The sequence below is a fragment of the Drosophila arizonae genome, unplaced genomic scaffold, assembly GCF_054131065.1.
Source record: "Drosophila arizonae isolate 15081-1271.41 unplaced genomic scaffold, UAZ_ARI_1.0 ARI_Backbone_47, whole genome shotgun sequence".
Taxonomy (NCBI): domain Eukaryota; kingdom Metazoa; phylum Arthropoda; class Insecta; order Diptera; family Drosophilidae; genus Drosophila; species Drosophila arizonae.
Genome location: NW_028315242.1, coordinates 44,028 through 50,027, shown reverse-complemented (window position 1 = coordinate 50,027; position 6,000 = coordinate 44,028).

Sequence of the window (6,000 nt, the reverse complement as noted above, 5' to 3'; positions counted from 1 at the left end):
AAAGTCTCGTCATTTAGTTTCATCCACACATTCCTGTATTGTCCCCGTTTTTGCAATGATTTTGCAACGTTCCGGAATTCTGGTAGCTTCATAAGTTCAGGGTGAGCTTTGCATGATTGGTAATTTTGTGGAACGCTGTATATCTTCCCATCTTCGTCTGTTATGGATTTTATTAGTATAATGTTTGATTTTTGATCTTCGTCAGCAGCCAATTCAAATCCAAATTGTAGCTTTGCCATAGTGTTTTTTTTTTTTTTTTTTTTTTTTTTTTTATTATTCGCCCATAAACGTAATAATTGTTGATTTATAATATGTTGGAACTCAATTAGAGCAACGACACAATTTGATTCATCATTACAACGAAAAGATAATAGCACATGGTTACTAACCTAAAATAAGAGAATCAACAATTAAATGTTTATGCTCCTATACATTCCATTGACACTTCAGTTATTAATTATTATAATTATTTTCTTAACTTAATATTAATTTAATTATTTTTAATGTAGTTTAATATTAATTTATTATTAAGTTTATTAACTTCACTTTGTCACAAATCTCACTCTTTCATCTTATTCATCGATATGTGGCCCAGATATGCATGTGAAAGCTCACAAACATATGATTAGATCAAAACATATGATTAGAGAAATGTAAATGTACACAAAGCTTACATATATATAATTACATTTTATTATTGCAAAAAAAAAAAACAAAAACAAAAACAAACAAACAAAACAAAGCAAAATAATGTCATTTTATTATTGCACCACTAATGAAATATTTCTATTTCTTCTACACTGCAATCCACACAAATGTACATACTTGATATGTATAAATGTGTGAGTAGTTATGCGTATGCAAGCTAATGCATATGCTGTACTCACCCATGCCCTCTGCAACAACTGGACGGCGCCACAGACGGGAGGCGGTCAGACAGCTGGACTGGCTGTTCTTCCCTCCTCTCCCTTGCTCTACTTGACGACGATCTGCAGATGAGAACTGCAGCCCGATGACCCATCCCAATTGGACCCTCATGGATTCCAGTGATAACCTGAAAAGAGAAGAAAAAAAAAAAAAAAAAAGAGAATTAGTAAATAATCTATGTTAGCTGTTAAGTCTTGCAGTCTTGTCTTGTTTCGTATTCATTTGATTTCACATTTCTCATTTCTGCATGGCGCCTGCGTGTGACCATTGTCGGATAGGCCAATGCGCTAAAAAAATGCTGAAAAAAAAATATATACTAGAAAACTGTAGGCAACTAGGGCATCCGATATGATATCGGGCCAAGCAACATCAATATCAAAGTGCGATAAATGCAGTAATTTAAATTCAAATATGTTGCTTCGTGAAAGTAATGACTTGAATTAAGTATAAGAGAATTCCGAGAGAGATTTTGTAACTGCCGCTTCACGGCAGGCAATTGGCTGGCGCATACTCCACTGCTGACTGTTCGAGTGCGCAGACTTGCCGTTCTGTCCGCCTCGCTGCCGGTGTGCGCGCGCCGCGAAAAGCACTCTGTGCAATATTTAACACTTATACATATATATATATATAAAAAAAAAGTTAAAGCAAATAAATTAAATTAAAAAAACAAAAAAAAAAAGAAATAAATAAATAAAATCAAATAAAGAAAAAAAAAAAAAAAAAAAAAAAAAAAAAATAAGGCAAATTAATAAAGTGACTTTTTATTACAAGTTGGGTGCGGTTAACATAAAAACACTAATAAGATAAAATTAAACAAATGATCAGATGAACAAGTTGAGCCAAGTGACAAGGCATTAAAGCAAACTAAGCAACCAAAAGTGAAACAAAAAGCTTAAATAAACCAACACTTTATTAATCAAAATAAGTGGAAGCAACAAAGAGGCACACAAGATGCCATCACCTGAGCCATCTACAAGTACAACGCCCATACCCGTCGGAAATGATATGGACTGCAACAACAGTGACCTGGAGAGCTCTCTAGAAATACTTCTCAAAACCCGACGACATGAGACGGCCACGGACGCACTTACTCCAACCATGACGAAGGCTTGTGCTGGAAGTAACTTGAGTGGTGAGTCAATTGTTTCGCTATTGTCCGATACGCACGCCGACATCTCGATGACGCCCTGCTACAACGTCACAATCATGGAGGCCACCAACCTGGCGCTAGCCGAAGAAATGGTGTCCATCGACAAACTAATAAAGCAAACGGAAAAAAAAGAGTCACCAAAAGCAGCAGTAAAATCCGCTATAAAGAGCACAAATCACAATCTCTCCACAATTGGCCAACAACAACATATCCATAAAGAACAGCAAAGTACAAAGGCACCGCCAGCCCGAACAATAACCACGTATGCCCCTCACATTGATTCTCGCACGAACACAGACACATACTCTCGCTCAAATACGCAAGCGCAACAAGAGAGCGCACGCACACAACAAAAAAAAATTCCCCAATCTCACGCACAAAAAAAAAGGGAAATTTCCCCGCCATCTACTCAGCCCACACACACACGTACAAAGACAAACTTACTGTCGACTACTACACATGCCAACAAAGCTAGCAACCAATATAATAACAAGCTCTGGCAGCCTTTGACGCCGGAATGCAACCTCAATGCAGCTATACCAATCTCAAGCCTCACCCACTCACCTCAAGACAAAATTGACATGTCACTATACATAAAAAAGACAAGTGTCAAATTTAATGACACAAAAAAGCAGCAGCAGCAAAAACTACAACAGCAACACCAGCAGCAAATAAAGCAACAACAACAACTCCAAAAACCACTGACGCAGCCAAACAGGCCCTTTACAAGAAGAGAAGACGCCAAAACCGCCAAAAGAAAGCTAATCCTACCACCAACCCCGACCCCCCCTATTGCCCCAACGCCTACAAGACCAATAGCAGCAGCAACGGAACCAACATCCGAAATATTAGCAGCAACAACAAAATTAACAGCACGTAAAGCAGCCAACGACACAATGTCAACATCGACAAAAGCAGCCACGGCAAACAATAAGTCTACTATCCAAAGGTGGCTCATTAATGTGCCACCTTACCTGCCCCATGAGATTCTAATCCCAGCCCAAACTGAAGCAACAGCTCCAGGCACAGCTAATCATAACGCAGCCACCCAGTCGCCCTTTAAAAGGCGATGCTCTGAAATAGATGACCCAGAGGACAAGTACTCCATCCCACTGGACTCGCCTCAGTTCAAGAGCAACTTCGCCAAGAAGCTACACCTACAACGACGAAACCAGGCCCTGGATCAAGATACAGAAGAGATGGAAGCACATAGCAGCCATCCCAAATCCTCGATAGCAAGCGATCAGCTAATCGCAGCAACTACACTAAAAACACTCTCCCCTCCCCCCAAATCGCAGCAATTGAGCCTAAATATTAATAAAGAAACTACAAAAGTACCCCCTCTATTTATGCCCCTGGTTCCCCAAATAATGCCAATCCTGGACAAACTTCAAAAGATCCCCTCCATAGGCAAATTCACCACCAAAACAACTGCCAACGACGGACTTCGCGTCCAATGCGAGGATATGAACACATATAATGCTGTTCTAACCACGCTGGAAGAAGATGGCACTCACCTGCATACCCACCATCTGCGTAGCCAAAAAGGCTTCAGAATAATAATGAGGCACCTTCACCACTCGACTCCATGTGAGTGGATAAGGCATAAGATGCGCGAACTAGGGTTTATAGTGAGATACATTCGCAACATTAGCAATCGATTTACGGGCAAGCCGCTTAATCTATTTGAACTGGAGCTTCAGGCCATGTACGATGGCAGCCATTTCAAAATCTTAGAGCTAAATCAATTGAGTGGCCAGTTGGTCAAGGTTGAACAGCAGGCTGCCAGGTCTACGGGCACACCAAAAACTATTGTAGACGACCTTTTCGCTGCATGAAGTGCGCAGGCGAACATCCCACTATAGCCTGCAGCAAACCAAGACAGCTTGCCCCAAAGTGCACAAACTGTGGAGGCGAGCACATAAGCAGCTACAAGGGCTGCCCATCCTTTAAGGCGGCCAGAAGTAAACTCTCGTCAGTTCGAGCTATCGCAGAAGTAAAACGGCTGAAGCATAAGCGGATAGCGGAAGCGAAGCCACCAGTTGGGCAACGGAGTACAGTGGCGGTGGCCAACAGCCTGCCACAACATGCAGGCCAAACACCAGTACTCTCATACAGCCGGGTCGTTCGCAGCGGCCTAGATGTCCACTCGAGGGAGCCAATAAAGAACCTGTGAGGAGCAATATAGGTATGCACGTATTAATGTATATAAACGTATGTATTTGCTGTGCGTTTATATGCATGTACGTGCATATACATGTTGCTCCACACAGCGACGCGAATACTGTAGGAGCGACCCTCGCACTGGAAAGGGGGTCAAAGTCCTGTTAGAGGCGGGCTCTTTCGCTCCTACAGATTCAGCAATGGGTTCGCGTCGCACGCACGACGATCATCGATGACCGTTAGCCGAGGTGCCGTTCGGGCCGGGTGAGAGCAGTGGACGTTTTCACTCGCATGGCAACAACGGTACTTCGGCCAATGGGAGGCTGCCACGCAATTTGGCGGGAAAGTGGCGTCACCCAGATCACGCCACTTTACCGTTTTATGGGCACGAGCAGCAGAAAGGCCCCGCTCCAGAGCCGAACAGGCCCCGTTACCACACGAGGCAGGGCCTGTGGCTGGGGTATAAAAGGCCACCAGCGGCTCCATACGAGGAGTCAGAAAAGAAGTCAAAAGAAGTAAAAGAAGTCGAAAATATACCTGTGAGAAGCTATATAGTGAAAGTGCGTGAAGAAAGTCAAGTGAAAGTCAACGCGAGTGGTAAATCAGGACTCCCAGGACATCGTGGGAACAGCAAGGACATCGAGGGAACAGCAAGGACACCCAGTGGGAATCCTTGCAGATCAGCAGCAGGCGCCGATCAGGACATCGGTGCTTATCCGCAACGTAAGCGAGGCCTGCACACCTGGGTGAGTTCGCGTAGCCGTGCGTAAGAGAAGTGCGTGTGAGTGAACGAAGCTAGTGTTGTACTGTGAGTGAGCGAGATAGTAGGAGAGATCTGCATAGCTGGCGAACCGCCAGAGTTTACAGATCCAGATCCTGGCGTTTCTCAAATCCTTACGGTGAGCTAGCGTGTTCAGCATAACACTCTCCCAGCCGGAGTGCGTTGAACAAGCGCTCAGTAGGTGTGCGTCGCTAAGCAAACCAGCGAGCCACATACATTTGCATAAGTGACTTGTACAATTCATATCTATTTAAGAAAATATACCATTACTCTATAAAACCTAAACCACAAGACTAATTAATTATCGCAGGGGCTTCAACAAATAAATTTGTTGGCAACGAATCCACAGTCAGCTGAAACTAGCCCAGCTTAGACTCGGGATAAACCGAAGGTTCGTTACAACTGGCGCCCAACGGTGGGGCCCGACGATAAGAGTGTGATTAGTGAATACTTGTGAATATGGTGCGAGCGTGGGTATACAATCTTAAAAAAGATGAAGTGCTGCATTATGGTGACGAATTCGGAGTGAGCTTGTCAGGCACACTAGACGTTATGCGGAGGCAGTTTGGCGAGTGGGTTGCGAGGAATGAAGGAAGCATTCCTTACTCACTGAGGATCGCCGAGCTGGAGCGACTGCATGGACGCCGTGCCTCACTCAGGGATGAGGCAACGACCGCCGTCACGGAGGACGACCTGGAATCAGAGCTTGCGCATGTGGCGCGGCTCTGTGTGCCCTCCACAAGCGCAGCAGCACGACTGCAGGACACGCGACAGGGTGAGATGAGAGCCACATCCACCCCGCAACCGGAAATTAGGCCACGAGGACACGACAGCACAGCTCAGGAATATCCAAAGGTGGCCAAACAAGTGCGGGAGTGGAGCTTCCGCTTTGATGGCACCACAAAGCCTTTGGAGTTCTTGGAGCAGGTGGAGTGGTCGGCGGACACCTATGGCCTGGATCTGGACATGATCCCAAGGG